General features: G+C 42.2%; 1 long non-coding RNA gene across 18 annotated transcripts in view; it reads right to left on the reverse strand.

Annotated features, from left to right (window-relative positions):
- Positions 1–284: 284 nt before the first annotated feature.
- The window catches only part of LOC137347170 (uncharacterized), an 86,956-nt gene continuing 64,924 nt past the window's right edge, over positions 285–22,316 (reverse strand). For 17 of the 18 annotated variants that reach the window (XR_010968895.1, XR_010968886.1, XR_010968887.1 and 14 more), the window contains 2 exons: positions 17,751–17,865; positions 285–2,530 (listed from right to left, as the gene is read on the reverse strand). This is a non-coding gene — a long non-coding RNA (uncharacterized lncRNA). The remainder of the gene's footprint in view (positions 2,531–17,750; positions 17,866–22,316) is intronic. The other variant, XR_010968890.1, reaches the window with a different exon arrangement.

The raw sequence follows: 22,316 nt of genomic DNA on the forward strand, positions 1-22,316 counted from the left end.
GCCAAAGAAAATATTATTTTAGGGAATGTTGGTCATCTCAAAGCTTCCAAAGTTTCGATCGCCTGACTGCAAGGCCTGAGCTGCAGCTATTTCACCTCAGGAATTGTTTCCCAATTGTCCAGGTTTAGCAGTGGAAAAGAACAATTCACTGTGGTTTTATGTCTAAGCGTCCAGGGGCCAAAAACAGAATGTGGTTTTGGGCAGTTGTAGTAGCTGTAGCAAGATTTCAAATAGCACAAAGACATCAAGCAGTTCTTAAATTGCAGCATTCCCAAAATAAGCTGGAAAATATAACCTTTGAGTTTTTATTTGCATTTAAAAAAAACTACTAAAGTACTTAATGAGTTAACAACACTTGCTAAATTCTTAAAAAATTAACAGAAAAATGCAACTTTACTAATTTTACAGATTACAGCAGTGTATGGTAGAAGCTCTCGTTATGGTAGCTTCCTTCATTCACATTTTGTCTGATTCAATGATTGCAGAGATTTGCTACTCTGTAATACAGATATTGCTTTCAGGGCTAAAGTTCTTCATAAATATTTAATGGCAATAAAAATGTATTTTCAAAGTATAAGGTAACAGTGTGAGCATGGAAAATGGTTCTGATATTGCAGGGACTGGGCAGAAATGGCAAACACTGTGGTATTTAAAATGCTTAATTTTGGATACTTTATCCTTTTTTGCTTTCAGACAAAACCAAAGGTGCATCCTGAGCAACAGTAAATCATGTGACTATTTCCTTGCATGTTCCCATTGAAAGTGGAGCCGTTGTACTCCTTGCATTAAGAGGAACCTGAAGGATTAGAGGGTGAGGTAACCTGAGTATAAGGCATTAAGAATTTGGACCAGGAAGTTTGCCCATACTACCGAGTGCTTGTGACTTCGATGGGCTATTACTGTCACATCTTGTCACACCAAATTGGTTTGATGCTTATCAAGGTGAAGGATGACAGTGGCGGAGAAATGAACATTCTCTTTTGTTTTTCATTCTTCTTCCTAAAGCATCCTCTTTATTGCTCCCATAAGGCCTCCTCCTATGTTTCTTCATCCAAGACAACCAACTGGGAGTGGTAGATGAGATCACAGATTTCTCTACAACCACTGTCACTGTGTTTATCCTTCAATCTGTAGTAGAAAAGATCAGTGTTTTTCTGTTTCAAAGTAAAATGCTTTACTGGACCTACTCTTTAAATGTTTCTAAAATCTAACAAAGCACACCAATTGGGGGCAAACTGTGTCCAGCAACATCGAAACCAAACCCATTACCTGTGTATGTTATTAGAGAACTAATACACTAGAAAGCTGTTAACTTATGAGTTCATTCCAAGAATGTTGGCAATATTAATGAATGAACATTTAACACATTTATGAGATATTATTCATTTCTTATTTACTTTAAATGCTAAAATATTATTTGCTAAAATACCAAAGCAATAGCATACCAATGTACTGAGAGTTGGTCCAATAAAATCATCCAGTATTTTAGAGGCTTATATAATCATCCAACATACCTCCTCTTATTCAGTCCTGTTTTCTGCCCAATGACAAAATGGAATACAATGGAGTTTTTATAAAATGTAACAGGGTAATAATCTATTTCTGCATTCCTTATGACTCATGCAGGATTATTTTACCAATAAGGACCTGTTATGTTTTTGCTGACTGATGCTTTGTTGTAGCTATTATCCTCTGTTTTTCTTACTTTGTATACATCTTTCATCCCCTGCTTATCTATCTTTCTACATTTATGTGCTTTTGTTTCTCCATCTTGCTAATTGCTTACTGTCAGCCGTGGCTCAGTTGGCAGCACTCTCACCTCTGAGTCAGAAGGTTGTGGGTTCAAATGCTACTCCAAAACTTGAGCACAAAAATCTAGCTGACACTCCAGTGCAGGACTGAGGGATTGTCTTTCAGATGAGGTGAGAAGCTGAGGGCCCATCTGCCCTCTCAGGTGGAGGTGGATATAAAAGATGGTACTATATTGAAGAAGAGTAGGGGAGTTATCTCTGGTGCCCTATCCAATATCCATTGGCTGTAAAGTACTTTGGACCATCCTGAGGTTGTGAAAAGTGCTAAATAATTACAAGTCTCTTTTTTTCTATCTTCCTTACTCTCCTTTTCTTGTCCTTTTCTTTCAGTTTCTCCATTTTTTCCATCATCCACCACCTCCCTGATCTCCACTTCGAAGTTTACAAATTGTCTTCCATTTCTGAGGAGGAAGAAAGTGTGTCATGAACTCTTCTCTTTATGTGAATTCCACTACTTGGGAACATCAACCACTTTAAAGTGCAGCATTGACTTTGCTTTTTTCTGTGCAGCTGGCTGCATTTGAATGAGTATTGATACTGGATAGGTGATCAGGATGTGCCGCAAACTTTTTTTAAAATGTATCCTTGGGATGTCGGTGTCACTAGCAAGGCTGGCACTTATTGCCCGTATCTGGCTGCCCTTTGGGACCATCACAGCATGGACTGCAGCATCGCCTTCTTAACCATCTGACACAGCTTCAGCATATCGCATTGAAAGTCTGTAAAATAATCAGCAAATGCCTGTGAGTTTTTAAGTTTACAGAAAGAGGCCCACATAGCTGTACCTTTTTAAATAATCAATTGTCGGTTTTACGTAGTAAAGGTGACTCATTCTCCTTCAGAAGTGCACACACAGAAACTCAGCTACAAAGATTCATGGACTGTCGCTCCCATGCCTGTAACTTGTTCTCTTTGATTATAAGCATCAAGAAAACCGTGGTCATGGGACAAGATGCTCTATCTCCACCCCTGATCAAACTAAATAACACCCTACTGGAAATGGTTAGTAAAGTCTGCTACCTGGGGTCCACAGTGACAGACAATCTGTCCTTTGATGCAGAGCTCAATACACAGATAGGGAAAGCAGCTACTACCTTTGGCCAACTTGCAAAATGCGCATGGGATAAAACCAAGCTGACCCTTAGGATCAAGCTGATGGTGTATAAGGCCTGTGTTCTCAGCACCTTGCTGTATGGCTGTGAAACATGGGCAATTTACAATTACCAGGAAAAGAAGCTCAATAATTCCCATCTTTGCTGTCTGGAGTACATTATGGGTATATCCTGGCAGGACAAGATCACAAATGCAGCAATCCTTTCAAAGGCAGAGCTCCAAAGTGTGTTGGCACTAATCAAACAGAGGCGGTTTCGGTGGATCAGACACGTCCACAGGATGGAAGATGGTCGCATACCCAAGGACCTTCTGTATGGTGAGGTAGCCTGGGTCAGACAACCCGGTGGGGCATCCAAAGCCCCACTTCAAGGATGCTTGCAAGCTTAACATGAAGACTCTAAATGTTGACTATCGCACCTGGGAGTCACTAGCCGGAGAAAGAGGGAAATGGAGATATATCCTGTGGACTAGTTACTACAGCAGCTTGGCAAAAGGCACCAATGCCAAAAACAATTCACAGCATCACTTGGCAGCTTCACATGCAGCACTTGTGGCAGAACCTGACTCTCAAGGATTGGCCTTCACAGCCATCAGCAAAGGTGCACCCAACTAAGTGAAAACAGAAAATGTTGGAAATACTCAGCAGGTCTGGCAGCATCTGTGGAGAGGGAAGCACAGTTAGTGTTTCAGGTCAAAAAACCTATTACATTTCTAACCTTTGCCAGTTCAGATGAAAGGTCACTGACCTGAAACGTTAACTCTGCTTCTCTCTCCACAGATGCTGCCAGACCTGCTGAGTATTTCCAGCATTTTTGTTTTTATTTCAGATTTCCAGCATCTGCAGTATTTTGTTTTTATTACCCCACCTAAATGGATTGTTTTCTGCATTTCCATCATCTTTCATAGTTGGAAGGATGCCAACCCCCAGCAGGATTCACTACACTACTCATGTACTATTTTGTTAAAGAGATAAAAAGGCTGGATTATTTAAGATCAGCAGCAAGGACCAAACCCTGTCACACTCCTGAAAGCACACCAAAAACTTAGGCACCTTCCATGTGACTAGAATTGTTTCTACTTTGATGCAGGTAGTCAGGCTTTGACAAAAGCACATATGCATCATACCGATACATTACAAGCGAGAATGAATGTCAGTGGTAAAGACATTCCTTTCATTACGCACTCCTGCAACCATTTAATTACTGTTTTTTATTTTCTGCTCACGTATTTAGAACCCCTGAGTTACCATGACATTTTTCTGACTAAGAATTACAGGTAAATCATATAACTGATGATGCCTGTTTTTATGTAAGATCTACAGCATCAGCTTTACCATGAAAATAAAAACAATGTCATAGTGGGTCAACTTTAATCACTGACATAGTTTACAGAATCAGGTTTTAGGAAAAGAAAAAGCTCCTTAGGACCAACAACTCTGTCCCTTTATCACAGTTTAATACTGCCTACCCACCATCATCATGTTGTTCAGTTCCTTCTCTCTCAAAAAATGCAGTAAATTGTCTCTGAGCCATTTATATATACTGCCCATTCCAGTGGCTATTTCTTGTAACTTATTTCATTTTATTGCACTTCAAGTTTAAAGGTCCTAACCTCTCCTCTTCCTCATAACTTCTTCAATTTTTAACTTGGAGGGCTGCTGAAATTTACTCCTTGCAGTCAAATCTCATTTGTAATCCTTAGCTAGAATGCTGTGTTATGGTCAACTAGCCATCCTCAATAAATGGTACAGAGTGCTCTGGCCAAAGGAATAAGAAACAGGGAAAGAGGAAAATGAGTGCGATGAAAGAAAGTGAAGCTTGTTTTATTTTATTGAACCTTTTGTAATTGACATCTGAAGCATTAAACAATTGTTATCTCCTATGGAATTGCCCTGACTACAAGCTACAATAATTCTATTTTCATAGCATTATCTTTGTATCAGCAAAATTGGCAAATACAGTTTCATGGTCAAATTAATTAATTAATTTATTTGTAAGGACACTTACTTGATGCTTTTCTTTTTATTCTTTCACGGGATATGAGCATTGCTGGCAAGACCAGCATTTGTTGCCCGTTCCTAATTGCCTTTGAGAAGGTGGTGGTGAGCCGCCTTCTTCAACCGCTGCAGTCCATGTGGTGTAGGAACACCTGCAATGCTGTTAGCAAGGGAGTTCCAGGATTTTGACCCAGTGACAGTAAAGGAATGGCTATATAGTTCCAAGTCAGGATGGTGTGTGGTTTGAAGGGGAACTTGCCGGTTGTTCCCATGCATCTGCTGCCTTTGTCCTTCTAGGTGGTAAAGGTCACAGGTTTGCAAGGTGCTGTCGAAGGAGCATTGGTGAGTTGCTGCAGTGCATTTTGTAGATGGTACACACTGCTGCCACTGTGCGCCGGTGGTGGAGGCAGTGAATGTTTAAGGTGGTGGATGGGGTGCCTATCAAGTGGACCGTTTTGTCCTGGATGGTGTTGAGCTTCTTGAATGTTGTTGGAGCTGCACTCATCCAGGCAAGTGGAAAGTATTCCATCACATTCCTGACTCCTGCCTTGTAGATGGTGGGCAGAATTTGGGGAATCAGGTGGTGGGTTACTCGCCGCAGAATTCCCAGCCTCTGACCTGCTCTTGTAGCAAAGTATTCATATGGCTGGTCCAGTTCAGTTTCTGGTCAATAGTAACCCTCAAGATATGATGATGGGGGATTCAGCGATGGTAATGTTGTTGAATGTCAAGGGGAAATGGTTAGATTCTCCTTTTCGTTATCTCTAGATCTGACTATTCCAACACACTCCTAGCTGATCTCCCACATTCTACCCGCTGCAAACTCAAGGACATCCAAAACTCTGCTACCCGTATCTTAACACGCACCAAGTCCCATTCACTTATCACCCCTTTGCTCGCTGACCTACAATGGCTCCCGGTCAAGCAACGACTTGATTTTAAAATTCTCATCCTTGTTTTCGAATCCCTCCATAGCCTCACCCATCCCTATCTCTGTAATCTGCTCCAGCCCCACAACCCTCTGAGATATCTGTGCTCCTCTAATTCTGACCTCTTGAGCATCCCTGATTTTAATTACATTGGGGCATTTTATTATGTTAACGGCGCTATATAAATATAAGTTGTTGTTGTTATCTGCTCGGACTCTTAGTTCTATGTGAAATCGACAACTCTGAACTGGGAGCGATGATCTGTCAGCGATGATCTGTCCTGGACTTCACACATAAAAACCAACTAGCACAGAGACTATCTTATATATCCTCAATTATTCACCAATCTGAGTGATATGTGTGTTAAGAGCTCAGCCCTTCTAGTGTCAATCACCTCACATGAATTGTTGTTTTCCTTGATTGCAATCAATGAAGCACCAGCATTTAAACATGCCAGGTCACCTGTTTAATCCCTAGCTTCTCAGGCCTTTGCAAAATAAAGGGTCACACATAGGTCCAGGTAAGTTACCACGTCTTTATAGAACCCTTAACAAGCCATCTGTGAGTCTGCGGTTTGTTGGCTTGTTTTCTAGCCCTGGTAGAAAATGTTTTGTTTATATATGTCTTCATGGTTTAATAAGCATTTCCTAGCATTCAGTCCGTCTACTGATTCCATTTTAGGGTGTACAAGATTTTCCGACCTTGCTTTAGATTGCTTTATTTTCTTTAAGGAATTCTGTCAAATCTGAAACTTTAGTTCAACTCCAATGGTAAGATACTCGTTAAGCAAGAATAAGGAACCCTAACGAAAACAGATTGTCTAACTTGCTGATCCAATTTACTTCTTCAGTTTAATGATGTCTTCCATTAAAGGTACAGCTTTAGCTGGTCATTCATTGTCATCGTTCCCAATCCTGAGCCTTGAGATACGGCTAGTTACTCAGAAGAGTTGTGTATACAAAGGCATTTTTGGCTCCACTTCTTATGTTTTTAGGTTTTAAAAATAACATTTAAGTCTCTTGATAGTAGGGATCACAAATGTGGCTCTTCATGAAAAATAGATGAAATCATTTGGTTTTAAACAATTCCTTTGTAACTTCACCACTTTTGTAATATTTGGCATGAAGGTTTTGTTATAAATTTATGATGTGGGATCTCTGTAGTAATTCAGCCTGCTGTAGTGGCCACACACAAACCAGAAGAGGATCAGCAGATCTATAAAGGTTAAGACTGAGGAAAAACCCAACAAACTAGACTGCTTTTATATATTTTTAATACTTTAGGCTCTTTTGACATGAAATAATCTCCTGTAGAAGTGATGCTGGAATTTAAGCTGCTGAAATATGATATAAAAGGCTGATTAACAAATTTGCTACCATAATAAATGACTTTCCTCTGACAAGAAATAAGGAGCTGAAATAGGTTACAACTGCAAAATTTCAGATAGAAGCTCAAAATAATTTTTATTCTTAACCTAAAGGAGCGAAAAGGTGTAATCATAATCTTTAATATCTCAGAACAGTCCTGTTGTAGTTCTTCATTTAAATATTCTTCTAAGAAGAAAACAACAGAGGAGCTCAGTTTTCCATGAATTTAATTCATGCACATTATATTCTGAGCCATTATAAGAAGAGAAACAAAAGCAGGATTAGATCTTCCAAACATGGGGTAGGCGGTGGCGTAGTGGTATTATCACTGGACTAGTAACCCAGAGACCCAGCGTATTTCTCTGGGGACATGGGTTCGAATCCCACCACAGCAGAAGGTGGAATTTGAATTTAATTAATGGGGCGGCACAGTGGTTAGCACCTCACAGCTCGAGGGACCCAGGTTTGATTCCGGGTACTGCCTGTGCGGAGCTTGCAAGTTCTCCCTGTGACCGCATGGGTTTTCGCCGGGTGCTCCGGTTTCCTCCCACAGCCAAAGGCTTGCAGGTGATAGGTAAATTGGCCGTTGTAAATTGCCCCTAGTATAGGTAGGTGGTAGGGAATATGGGATTACTGTAGGGTTAGTATAAAATGGGTGGTTGTTGGTCGGCACAGACTCGGTGGGCCGAAGGGCCTGTTTCAGTGCTGTATCTAATAAAATAACATATACCAGTCCACCCACACAAGCTCATATGGTGGGAGAAGCTGAAAATCGCATGCCTGGCATTAGCACCTTCAGTGCTTTAATATAGGTAGAAGCCTGCTTTTACCTATCTATGCTACAATGTCAAGGGGGAAAATGGATCAAGTCTAGAAAAATAGCACAGCAGCACTTGAACATGGTGCTATGCAATACTAGTGGAGGCAGTTTTGTATTATGCAGGTCTTGTGCATCTCTAGGAATATAGTCCCTTATTATTTAACACAAATCATTTATTGGTTCCCCTTTAAAAGGAGGGACTCCATTTGCTATAATTTCATTGTAAAATAATACTGCAATTAGAAAGTAACAAAATGTTTTATTATATAGCCATCAAGCAATGCACAAGAAATTGAACAATTTGGAGAGCTTACATAAATGCTTGACAGATTTGCCATTTTTAATTTACAAATCTGTGGGAGGGGTCTGACTTAAGTGAATGTATCATCCACTCCCCCTGACATGAAGCCGACAGTATCCTAAACAAGGTGGAATATAGAGCTGAAAATGTATATACTGGAACTGGGCAACCTGCTAAATAATGACTTCCCAAAGATTCCATGTTGATGCAGAAAATGGGGATAATGTTCATTTTGGGCAGCAGCTTAGAACAGTCGATAGTGAATCAGCAGCTTGTTTTGCACGCCACACCATCTCTTTTACAATGAAAAGAATATTGGGTAGAATGTCGAAATGTACCATCTACAAGATGCACTGCAGCAACTCACCAAGGCTCCTTCGACAGCACCTTGCAAATGCACAGCCTGTACTGCCTAGAAGAACAAACGGCAGCAGGTGCATGGGAACACCACCACCTGTAAATTCCTCCCCAAGTCAAACAGCATCCTACCTTGGAAATATATCACTCTTTCCTAATCGTTACTCGACTGCAGCAGTTCAAGAAGGCAACTCACCATCACCTTCTCAAGGGCAGTTAGGGCTGGGCAATAAATGCTGGTCTTGCCAGAGATGTCCAAGACCATGAACAAATAAAAAAAAAAGGTAGTTGATTTGCTATTGTCCTTTTTGCACTACTTCCCATAACCAATTTCACCCCAAGGTTTTCTACATATCCTAACCTGTGAAAATATTTTCTCCATTTCTGCTCAGGAGTGTATGCTTTCAGGCTGCACTAAAACAATTCTGTCAACAACTTCAGGTCTGTAAGTTCAAATCATGCCAATGTCATGCAAGTCTATGGTGGAAGGGTGCTAGCATGAAGGGTGTCATAATGTTGCAGCAAGTAAATGCTTCTACTTTTTAAAAATTGGGGACAATAAAGATTAAAATTGGAAACTGCTGCTGCAATTCTCATAAGAGTATTTACTCCAGCTCCATTACTTTGGCTAAGATAAACGGTTAATGCCAAATATCTTGTAGTTAGCTCTTTTAATAGAGGAGCATAAACTAAACACAAGCCGTTTGAAAGGCCTTATTCCATAGAACATACTTTCTGTGTCATTTCCATGTATAGCGCTATGCGGAGGGATCTAATATCCCAGAATTTTCTAGTCAAATGTTATATTCCCCCACCCTGCCCCGTACGTGCTTCAATAAACTGTTGGAAGGAAAGTCCCAGACATGAAGAGGAAAAGTGGAAGCAGAAAATTTACAATTTGGGGCAATGTCACAGTATCAGAGACACTGGGACATAATAACCATGCTTAAAAAAAAGCCAGACAGCATTAATATTAATGAAGAGCACTACATGGGCCTATCTGGTAGTGGCCTTTCTCCCCAACAGAATCTAAACCAGTAAGTGTAAAGTAGAATATTTAATTCAATGTAAAATCATTAAAAATGATAGAGAAAAAAAGAGAGGAAGATGAAATTGAGAGATAAAAAGACTGAAAGAAAAGTTTAAAAAATTCTTTTAAATCTCCAACAATAATTAAAATCCAATACCATGCGACTCCACACGCGTAAAAGTTAATTTTCAACGTCAGGGAGGTTGTTTGGCAATAGTTTAAGACTTATCACACTGTTAGAAATTCACCTACACTTGAATGGACTAATCTTTTACGACATGTTTAGTGGGTATCTAGTGGGTAAGCACAACAAAGTCACGCCTATGTCGAATGTCGAGTCTCTCAAGGTGATGTTAAAGTGGAGCTCATGAAGAGGCAGGGCAACTCGGACAGCAACTTCCAGATTTCCGCATTTTGCTGCACAAATGCAGTCGCCAGAAGTTGCTGTCTGATTTACTCCCTGATAACAATGAACACTGATAGCCTCACCATTCGTTATTACTGCAAAATCCGGACCAATAAATCAAGCTCTTCATGTTTTGTTTTATTTTAAACATTACGGGCTAAATTTTAGCAGCCCCTCAACACCGTGGGTTGTGGCGGAGAAGCCCGTAAAATGCTAGCTGGAGCGGCCTGCCACTACCCACGACGCCGAGAAGGCCCCACCGGATATTAGCAACGGCGGACAGGCCTTAGTGTGGCCCCCCCACCACCTTCATTAAAATATTGAAATTAACATGCAAATGAACTTACCTGCCGCCGGCAGCTGTCCCATGCCGATTTTACGGCCAACCGCCTGCAACTTGCACACCTTTCAGAACTCAGCTGGAGTTGCGAGGCGAGACACTGGTGGGGAGGGGAGAGGAATAAAATTTATCAGGGCGGTGGGGGGAGGGGGAAGCAGGGAAAACTATTCTTATTGGTTGTGGGGATGGTGGGAAGGCATTAAGGGTCAAAGATACTGAACTTCGGGGGGGAAAGTTCAGAATTTCAAAAAGTGTATTTTTGGGGGGATAGGTCAAGTCATGTGTTTAGGACTCGGTGGGGGGGAGGGGGTGGGGTGGGATAGTGGATTCAACATTACATTGAACATTTATTTATGTTTTTAAGCTCACCGTCACCTTTAAATATTAATTGAAGGGCTTGACGCCCTTTAAAAATGGCACTGGCACCTGCGCGGTGGCGCTGGACACCATTGCTGGGACGTGGCAGCTTCCCCCTCGACATTATCGGGGGCAGACGCTCCACCCCCTCCATTTAAATGGGCCCCCGTGCATAATATCACGGGGGCTGTGCAGCGGCACTTCTGTGTTGGAAGGCTGCCCTACATTTTCTTCCTTTACTGCGCACATTACAGCTATAAGTGCCTGTTGTACTTTTAAGGTTACACTTGTACCATAACTAATGCCAGAATGAAGTAGTTTTGCTTTGCATTAAAATGCGAGTTCAGAGTCAAGGCCCAATTTGACTCTGGAGTGAACCTGGAGAAGCAAACCTCATACTCTTTTGTTTTGGAGTTAGGTTGAGTTTCACTCCACATTTCTACTATAGCTTAATGCCAATGCTGCAATTGGAATATAAAAGCACTTTTGGAGTATCAAGAGCATTTTTTATGTTTCATTTGTAAAGAATAGCTTGTGGCTATCACAATATTAGGAGAAACATGAAGAAGCACATTTTTATTTTTGGCATGCCAAATGCAGAGTTTCATGCCAAGATCATACATCAGAAACTTGGGTCTACTATTTTTTGACCATTAAAATTATGCAAACCCAGTTTATGAAGCATTGCACTGAGACTATTAAAGACAAAGCTTTAACCCTTAAGGTTTTTATAGATCACAATATCAACTTTAAATTATCATTAGAACCCTCAGTTTTTTAGATTCTAGCATCCAGTTCCTTGCATGCACCTGAGAGATCACGCATCATAGTTGCCCCAAAATATTCAATATAACTATTCAGCACTGTTGGCAGAATACACTACCACAGGGATTAGCCTCCTGAAAATTTCCCCCACTCCCCAAGGGTGTTCCTGCTCTCAATTCCTCATTCCTCCACAAAACACAGCTACAGTCAAGAGTCCAGTAGTGTCAGGAACTCAAATCTGTATTCCATTACATATCAATCCTCCAGCATGCTGCACTCTTTCATTGATTCCACTGCAATATTCCAAATAGTGGAGGCTCTTAGAAAAACAATCATGAAGTGTTTTGAAATCTAGGAAGATAGTGCAGCTAAACACGTGGCTGAGCAGCTGGTGTAGAAGGGAGGGTTTCAGATATCTGGACCATTGGGCTCTCTTCAGGGACAGATGGGACCTGTACAAGAAGGACGGGTTGCATCTAAACTGGAAGGGCACAAATATCCTGGCTGCAAGGTTTGCTAGCGTCACTCGGGAGGGTTTAAACTAGTGTGGCAGGGGGGTGGGAACCAGAGCAGCAGGACAGCTAGTGAAATAAATGAGGAGGACATAGTAAATAAGGCCAGCAGGACTAAGAGGAAGAGCAGGCAGGGAGATGTTGCTTAGCACAGCGGGACTGGTGGTCTGAAGTGCATTTGTTTCAATGCGAGAAGTATAACAGGTAAGGCAGATGAACTTAGAGCTTGGATTAGTACTTGGAAATATGATGTTGTTGCTATTACAGAGACTTGGTTGAGGGAAGGGCAGGATTGGCAGCTAAATGTTCCAGGCTTTAGAAGCTTCAGGTGGGATAGAGGGGGATGTAAAAGGGGTGGGGGAGTTGTATTACTGGTTAAGGAGAATATCACAGCTGTACTGCAGGAAGACACCTCAGAGGGATCATGCAGCGAGGCAATATGGGTGGAGCTCAGGAATAGGAAGGGTGCAGTCACGATGTTGGGGGTTTACTACAGGCCTCCCAACAGCCAGCGGGAGGTAGAGGAGCAGATATGTAGACAGATTTTGGAAAGATGTAAAGGTAACAGGGTTGTGGTGCTGGGTGATTTTAACATCCCCTATGTTGACTGGGACTCACTTAGTGCTAGGGGCTTGGATGTGGCAGAATTTGTGAGGAGCATCCAGGAGGGCTTCTTGAAACAGTATGTAGATAGTCCAACTAGGGATGGGGCCATTCTGGACCTGGTATTGGGGAATGAGCCCGGCCAGGTGGTCGAAGTTTCACTGGGGGAGCATTTCGGGAGCAGTGACCATAATTCCATAAGTCTTAAGGTACTTGTGGATAAGGATAAGAGTAGTCCCAAGGTGAAGGTGTGAAATTGGGGGAAGGCTAATTATAACAATATTAGGCAGGAACTGAAGAATTTAGATTGGGGGCGGCTGTTTGAGGGTAAATCAACATCTGACATGTGGGAGTCTTTCAAACGTCAGCTGATTAGAATCCAGGACCAGCATGTTCCTGTGAAGAAGAAAGACAAGTTTGGCAAGTTTCGGGAAGCTTGGATAACACGGGATATTGTGAGCCTAGTCAAAAAGAGAAAAAGGAAGCATTTGTAAGGGCCGGAAGGCTGGAACAGATGAAGCACTTGAGGAATATAAAGACAGTAGGAAGGAACTTAAGCAAGGAGTTAGGAGGGCGAAAAGGGGTCATGAAAAGTCATTGGCAAACAGGATTAAGGAAAATCCCAAGGCTTTTTATACATCTATAAAGAGCAAGAGGGTAACCAGGGAAAGGGTTGGCCCACTCAAGGACAGAGATGGGAATCTATGTGCGAAGCCAGAGGAAATGGGCAAGGTGCTAAATGAATACTTTGCATCAGTATTCACCAAAGAGAAGGACTTGGTGGATGATGAGACTAGGGAAGGGAGTGCAGATAGTCTCAGTCATCTCATTATCAAAAAGGAGGAAGTGTTGGGTGTCTTGCAAAGCATTAAGGTAGATAAGTCCCCAGGGCCTGATGGGATCTACCCTAGAATACTGAGGGAGGCAAGGGAAGAAATTGCTGGGGCCTTGACAGAAATCTTTGCATCCTCATTGGCTACAGGTGAGGTCCCAGAGATGGTGAATAGCCAATGTTGTGCCTTTGTTTAAGAAGGGTGGCAAGGATAATCTAGGAAATTATAGGCCGGTGAGCCTTACGTCCGTGGTAGGGAAACTATTATAGAGGATTATTCGGGACAGGATTTACTCCCATTTGGAAACAAACGAACTTATTAGCGAGAGACAGCATGGTTTTGAGAAGGGGAGGTCGTGTCTTACTAATTTGATTGAGTTTTTTGAGGAAGTGACGAAGATGATTGATGAAGGAAGGGCAGTGGATGTTATCTATATGGACTTCAGTAAAGCCTTTGACAAGGTCCCGCATGTCAGACTGGTACAAAAGGTGAAGTCACACGGGATCAGAGGTGAGCTGGCAAGATGGATACAGAACTGGCTCGGTCATAGAAGACAGAGGGTATCAGTGGATGGGTGTTTTTCTGAATGGAGAATGTGACTCGTGGTGTTCCGCAGGGATCAGTGCTGGGACCTTTGCTGTTTGTAGTATATATAAATGATTTGGAGGAAAATGTAGCTGGTCTGATTAGTAAGTTTGCGGACGACACAAAGGTTGGTGGAGTTGCGGACAATGATGAGGATTGTCAGAGGATACAGCAGGATATAGATCGGTTGGAGACTTGGGCGGAGACATGGCAGATGGAGTTTAATCCGGACAAATGTGAGGTAATGCATTTTGGAAGGTCTAATGCAGGTGGGAGGTATACAGTAAATGGCAGAACCCTTAGGAGTATTGACAGGCAGTGATCTGGGCGTACAGGTCCACAGGTCACTGAAAGTGGCAACGCAGGTGGATAAGGTAGTCAAGAAGGCATACGGCATGCTTGCCTTCATCGGTCCGGGCATAGAGTATAAAAATTGGCAAGTCATGTTGCAGCTGTACAGAACCTTAGTTAGGCCACACTTAGAATATTGCGTGCAATTCTGGTCGCCACACTACCAGAAGGACGTGGAGGCTTTGGAGAGGGTACAGAGGAGGTTTACCAGGATGTTGCCTGGTCTGGAGGGCATTAGCTATGAGGAGAGGTTGGATAAACTCGGATTGTTTTCACTGGAACGACGGAGGTGGAGGGGCGACATGATAGAGGTTTACAAAGTTATATGCGGCATGGACCGAGTGGATAGTCAGAAGCTTTTTCCCAGGGTGAAAGAGTCAGTTACTAGGGGACATAGGTTTAAGGTGCGAGGGGCAAAGTTTAGAGGGGATGTGCGAGGCAAATTTTTTACACAGAGGGTGGTGAGTGCCTGGAACTTGCTGCCAGGGGAGGTGGTGGAAACAGATACGATAGCGACGTTTAAGAGACATCTTGACAAATATATGAATAGGAAGGGAATAGAGGGATATGGGCCCCGGAAGTGCAGAAGGTGTTAGTTTAGGCAGGCATCAAGATCGGCGCAGGCTTGGAGGGCCGAATGGCCTGTTCCTGTGCTGTACTGTTCTTTGTTCTTTTGAAATGTGTTTCCCAAATTTTCTTCCCTATTTGAAATTAATGGGATTTTGCTCATGCTGCCTCACACACTGAGTAACAGGAACATTGCTGTGTTTATTTTAAGGTCAGAGTTTCTATTGAACAGACTGTCGCCACATGTCTTCTGTGCATCTTTTAAGTATTAATGGCAGAGCTATAATTAAGGACAGGCAGGACAAGACCACAAAGTTCTTCAACCAGCTTGCAGCTTACAACCAACTAGTGCAAGCTTGATTTTTGGATGATGTATTTAAAATAAATGCTTTGTCACTGTTTTCTCCTTCAAATGTTTCCCAACAATTGTGGGTTCCAGTGGGGTCTGAAGTGGCTGAGTGGAAGTCCAAGCTAACTCTTCAGGATGTTAGAGCCAGCTCACCAGGCTCCAAAGCGACAATGTACAACTGACATTCTTTTACTACTGTCGATAACTATGTTTTATATTTTTTAAATAAAATTCGCTGTGGGAATAAAATCAACAGCAATGTTACTGGTGGCATGTACAAGCTTACAGTTTCACATTGCTGTCTTAGACAGCATTCTATAGTAGCTATCAATGTATTACAAATTTCTTCAGTTGGCAAAGGAGGACAACTGTTTGACTTATCGAGGACTTGTACCTCTGTGTTGCCAAGCAAATATAAAAGGACAACAATCCTCTGTAATGTACCAGGAACTGGTGATAAGTAGATTGATCTAAAAGTCCAATTCCTCAGTTAACCAGATATCTTCAGGTGCTGGACAACATTGGCACCTATTCTTAGTACTTGATCATAGTTTTGGCTAGAGTTTGAGCCAAAACCTTGGTCTGGCATCTTGTCACAAGTGAGAGCATCTGTTGAGGGTGCCCTCAGTCAGACCCAATTGTCCTCAGTCAAGTTTGAACCTATAGCATTTAGTTACCTGATCAGAATACTATTTTGAAATAGTATGATCAAATTCTCAATATTTCAGCATTCCAGAGCTATAGATTGAGGCGTGGAAATTCCAGGGGCCTTGTTCTGCCAGTGTATAAGGCAGAGTGGAACTTATGAAATGAGAGAAGCTGATCCCACCAAGAATGCCAGGTCCACCAATTTAAATATTAACAGCAGAAAAATCTATCAGCAGGGGACCAGGTACACAAGAGGAGCCCCATAAAATTGAAGAGGGCGGAGCAAGGGTGCAACATTGATATTTAAAGAGCTGCATGCAGTTAAAGGACTGAGCAGACGCTTAGAAGAAAAATTGGAACAGTGCTAAAGAAGGAAAAAGATGAGCTTCTAACTCCTCTAAAGCTTAGGTGAAAATGCCACTGGCACAAATTAGAATAAGTGTACTGGGTAAAAAAACCATTACATTCAGCAGCATGGGTCATATGGGTGGAGGTGGAGGTGGCTGTGAGTGGCACCTCCATCATCCCAAGGACCCATTTGCAGTGTTAGAAAATGTTTAATGACCTCACCACGTCAACAAAGGTGACAATGTTTACAGATGAAAAACAAGGCAGGTAACTGAATCACAGAGAAGGCATGGATATTCCCTAGAATATGTTGCCCTTTAGGGTATCACCTTTTAGGGCTCCTGATACCAGAAACAGTCACTTGGCAACATTTATGTCAAGTGCCTCACATCCTGTAATGCATGCTCGCACATTAATGTCTCATCCTAGGAGCTTCTGCCTTTACACCTACCTTTACGAGCATCCATTCTACATTTCTGCCACCTCCAGCATGATGCCACTACCAAACGCATCTTCCCCTCCCCTACCCTGTCTGCATTCAGAAGGGATCATTCCCTCCGCGACACCCTGGTCCACTCCTCCATTAACCCTGACACCTCATCCCTTTCCCACAGCACCTTCCCATGCAATTGCAGGAGGTGTAATACCTGCCCTTTTACCTCCTCTCTTCTCACTATCCAAGGCCCCAAACACTCCTTTCAGGTGAAGCGGCGATTGTACTTTTTTCAATTTAGTATGCTGTATTCGCTGCTCACAATGCGGTCTCCTCTACACTGGGGAGACCAAATGCAGATTGGGCGATGGCTTTGCGGAACACCTCCGCTCAGTCCGAAAACATCACCCCGAGCTTCCTGTCGCTTGCTATTTCAACAAAATCCCCTGCTCTCATGCCCACATCTCTGTCCCGGGCTTGCTGCAGTGTTCCAGTGAACATCAACGCAAGCTCCAGGAACAGCACCTCATTTACCGATTAGGCACACTACAGCCTGCCGGACTGAACATTGAGTTCAATAATTTCAGAGCATGACAGGCAATTTTTTAATTTTTATTTTCTCTTAGTTTGTTTCATCATTCAATTTTTTTACCATGGGCCTGCCCACTGTTTTTTTTCATGTTTGTGCTTTGGGCCAGGGCTGTTCATCATTCTATCATTTAACACCTTCTCTGCACTAATGCTTTGTCTTTCACCACACCATTACACACTCTTTGCCTTTGCCCCATGACCTCCTTGTCAGTTAATCTCTCTCACCCTCTATCCTATCAAAACCTTCCCTTTTGTTTTCTTTTTCCCCACCCCCACCTTATTTGCTTAAAACCTATTACATTTCTAACCTTTGCTAGTTCTGATGAAAGGTCACTGACCTGAAACGTTAACTCTGCTTCTCTCTCCACAGATGCTGCCAGACCTGCTGAGTATTTCCAGCACTTTTTGTTTTTATTCCATTCTACAAATCCTGACTGATTGTGACTGCAGCACCTGGGGGTAGAAATACATCTCAGTCAATAGTGCAAAACTGGTGATAGTAAATGGGCAGCCTACAACAGCCTGCCCAATCTCCTTTACCATTAAAATCAATGGAAAAGACAACTGGACAGAGAGTAAGATCAGCTGCCCGGTCTGTGTTACCGCCCAAGATGAATTCCTACTCCTTGGAGACTCCAGCAGTTGATTAGCACTGTGCATTCCTCCTGCAGTAGAAGACAACACACAATGTGAGGGAATGTCAGGAGGATGTTCCCACATCTGGGATATAACAGCACATGGCAAGGAAGTAATGGAAATAATTGGCTTCAACTATAGGGATGGAGATTTGGGAGTTTCTGTGCCCTTATTGGGTTTGTGAAAATGTCTACCTTTCCTTATTTAATGTTTCTATTTATTCTTCAATCTCTTCACCAGCTACCAGTTTTCTAAGAGATTCACTAAGTTAGAATGTTGCTTCAGCAGAGCACAGTAAACAGCACTGTTTATTTTGCTGTGGAGGCTGCAAGCCCGAAAATGTTGGGAGACACAGTTGAAAAGTGTTAAAATGCAGAATGCTGACTCTCGTTTCCTAATGAGACAGCAGAAGAATATAGACAGAATACACAATATGCAGCCTAATAATGGAATTGCTTTTTCTCTGGATCTTGAAAATACTAAGCTTAATTAAAAGAGGGTCCGGAGTAAATATAAAAGAATTTCCTTACTTTCATTTGTAATAGGGTGGATAGCAGAACAATTGAAGGTTGAATATTTTATAATGTACACAGTCAGTCAGTATGTACAGATGCATGTGAACCAGGCATGATTAGGTCATGCTGCCATGCTGAACAAGCCATATAAAGGCATTTTGATAAGAGACATAAAAAATTATGGTATATGCTATTGCAACAGTAATTTGGATTTGTCACAGTAAGATTGAGGTCAAATACTGTAACTCAAAAGATGTAAATTTCCCCAAATAAATTTGCCTGATTGTAAGTACTTAAGTTTATTTGAGGTATTAATTCTTTGAATAAATAAACTTTGCTTAAGAGCATATTGTCTTATTGTCACTGATGGAACTTACATAGTTAACAGATACAGTGGAAATGATTACTGAAGAGTGTGGCCTTACAGTCTGGCAACACTGGCCCATCCTTACATTCACCCTCTCCCTTGCACTCAGCATTCCAGAGACCTGCTTGAGGGGGTACAGATTGTGTGGATGAAGAACTGGCCCAGGTGAGACAGAGCACAAGGAAGTCAAAGCATGCAGATGCAGAAATGTCAGTGGGGTCGGATGTAGTCGCAGTTTTGCCACATAGAGAAATGCGAGCAGAGCATCAAACACATGGAGGGTTCTGCATATATAGCAAATGGCTGAGACAGTGATACTCTCCTGCTGTGCACTAAGATCCAAGAGGAGTTCAACTCATCACAGGGCAATTTTCAGAAAATGGCAGCAGCAGGAACCTCTGCTAACCTTCCCCCTGCTTCATGAGAGATCTAGGCAAGTCAGTTCATTCAGTCTGGAGACGCTGAAGGACTTGACGCCTGGGAGTTACTGGTTTTAAAGAGCCTCAGTCTTTTTGATGATTACCACCACACAGCATTAAATCAAGCTGCAATTCACAGACTACAATATCACATCCAAAATAATAATTGTGACAAGAGACAGTTCTTTTCTACTGTTCCTTTCTATTGAGCAACCCACAAAAAAGACTTGTATTTATATAGCATGAACACAGGGGTTCCCAACATGCTTTACAGCCAATGAAGAACTTTTAGAGTGAAGTCACTGTTGTAACGTAGGAAATGCGGCAGTCAATTTGAACATAGCAAGCTCCCACAAACAGCAATGTGATAATGACTAGATAATCTATTTTTGTGATATAAAACAAAAAGTGCTGGAAATAGTCAGCAGGTCAGCTGATTTCTGATGAAAGGTCACAGACTGAAACGTTAACTGTTTCTCTCTCCACAGATACTACCTGACCTGCTGAGTATTTCCAGCACTTTCTGTTTTTATTTCAGATTTCCAGTATCTGCCGTATTTTGCTTTTAATCTATTTTTGTGATGTTGATTGAGGGATAAGTATTGGCCAGAACACCAGGGAAAACTACCCTGCTCTTCTTCAAAATAGTGCCACGGGATCTTTTATGCCCATCTGAGAGGGCGGGCAGGCCTCGGATTAACATCTCATATGAAAGACGCCAGCTCTGACAGCAGAGCATTCTCTCAGTGCTGTACTTGAATGTTAGCCTTGATTATTGTGCTCAAGTCCTGAAATGGGATTTGAGCTCATAACTTTCTGACTCAGATGAGAGTGCAACTGAGCCAAGGCTGACACTTAGAAATGCCGTGACCCAGACTTGTCCAAGTGCAACCTAACTGTGACAGAGACGTGAATGACAGCAGCCTCCGAGACACAACTACAACTTTCTGTAAAATATAGTGAGCCGAGACAAACTGAAACAGAATGTCAACAGGATGTAGACGTTGTGAAGTGCTTCATGATGATATCTTGGATATTTTACAAGTGGTGCTCATACCTTTATAGGAACCTACTTTTCCACACAGCAGTCATCTTTGCTTTTCAAAAAAGATAATATAATTAACTAAAAAATTATTTCAGCTGTGTGATAAATAATCTGATTTAACAGGATTAGTATCTGTATTTTTCGGTTTTCCCATTTAGTTGAAATCCAAACCCATCCAAGAACTAACTTTTTGTCCTAACGAGATTGATTTTTGCTATCAGCAGTTTCTCATTTTCTACAGAGCAAGGCGGTAACCAGGTTAATTTTTCTTTAAGTACATTACTCTGCCTTCTTTCCCTTTCCTTTGCAATGATTATGTGTCTAAACTGAAGGATTGTAATTGCTAGTAAATAAGACAATCATATCCAGTGATTTAAGCAGGTACTAAAGACTTCACTCTACAGGCTTTCACAAATAGAGCAATGGTCAACCTTTTATTTCCTAAAAAAAAACCTTAAGTTTCTTTGGATGCTAACCCATTGCAGACCAACATTTCCCCCAGAGCCAGGTACAAACAGAGCATAATAAAAACAGAAAATGCTGGAAATACTCAGCAGGTCTGGCAGCATCTGTGCAGAGAGTAACAGAGTTAACGCTTCAGGTCTGTGATCTTTCATTAGAACTGGGAAAAGTAAGAAATAGATTTTGAGCAAGTGAAAGGGGGGAGGGTAGGAAGAAGAATAAAAGGGAAGGTATGTGATAGGATGGAGGGCAGAAGCGATTAGATGACAAAAGGTTTTATGGTGCAAGGCCAAAGGGCATGGTAATGGGACAAGTAAAGAAACAAAATATGTGTCTAAAGAAGGTGTGACTGGCAGGATAGCTGCTGTCCGAATGCAAAGTAAAGGAAATAAGAAAGAAACATTCGGACAGCAGCTACCCTGCTAGTCACACCTCCTTTAGACACATATATTTTGTTTCTTTACTTGTCCCGTAACCATTCCTTTTGGCCTTGTGCCATGAAACCTTTTGGATATTTAATCTCTCATGCCCTCCACCCTATCACAGAGCTTCCTTTTTGTTCTTCTTCCCACCCTCCCCCCTTTCACTTGCTCAAAATCTATTTCTAACTTTTCCCAGTTCTAATGAAAGGTCACAGACCTGAAGCGTTAACTCACTTTCCCTCTCCACAGATGCCATCAGACCTGCTGAAAATTTCCAGAATGTTCTGTTTTTTTTTAATTTCCAAAATATACTTTATTCATAAAAATCTGTAAAAATTACATTCCCAAACAGTTTAAAACAGCATCAAGTCAAAAAATACAAACAGTGCAAAGGTGATCAGTTACCTTCTATACAATCATGAGTTGCCTCACAACCCTTCCATTTCATTGTCATGCCATGTACATTTTTACATTTACAGCACACAAAATTTCTCCGATACAGTTCGAGGGGTTTCCCATGGATCCAGCCCCTCAGTTCAGCTTGGTGGGGGGACCTTACACTGTGGTCTTTCCCCATTGAGCCTTTGCTGCGGCTGCCCCAAGCTTTAGTGCGTCCCTCAGCACGTAGTCCTGGGCCTTGGAATGTGCCAGTCTGCAAAATTCGGTCGTGGACAACTCTTTTCGCTGGAAGACCAGCAAGTTTCGGGCAGACCAAAGGGCGTCTTTCACCGAATTGATAGTCCTCCAGCAGCAGCTGATGTTTGTCTCGGTGTGCGTCCCTGGGAACAGCCCATAGAGCACAGACTCCTGTGTTACAGAGCTGCTTGGGATGAACCTCGACAAAAACCACTGCATCTCTTTCCACACCTGCTTTGCAAAGACACATTCCAGTAGGCGGTGGGCAACCGTCTCTTCCCCACCACAGCCACCGCGGGGGCATTGTGCGGAGGGGGCGAGACTTCGGGTGTGCATGAAGGATCTGACAGGGAGGGCCCTTCTCACCACCAGCCAAGCTACGTCTTGGTGCTTGTTTGAAAG

Source organism: Heterodontus francisci, chromosome 31 (genome assembly GCF_036365525.1).
Source record: "Heterodontus francisci isolate sHetFra1 chromosome 31, sHetFra1.hap1, whole genome shotgun sequence".
NCBI classification, from domain to species: Eukaryota; Metazoa; Chordata; class Chondrichthyes; order Heterodontiformes; family Heterodontidae; genus Heterodontus; species Heterodontus francisci.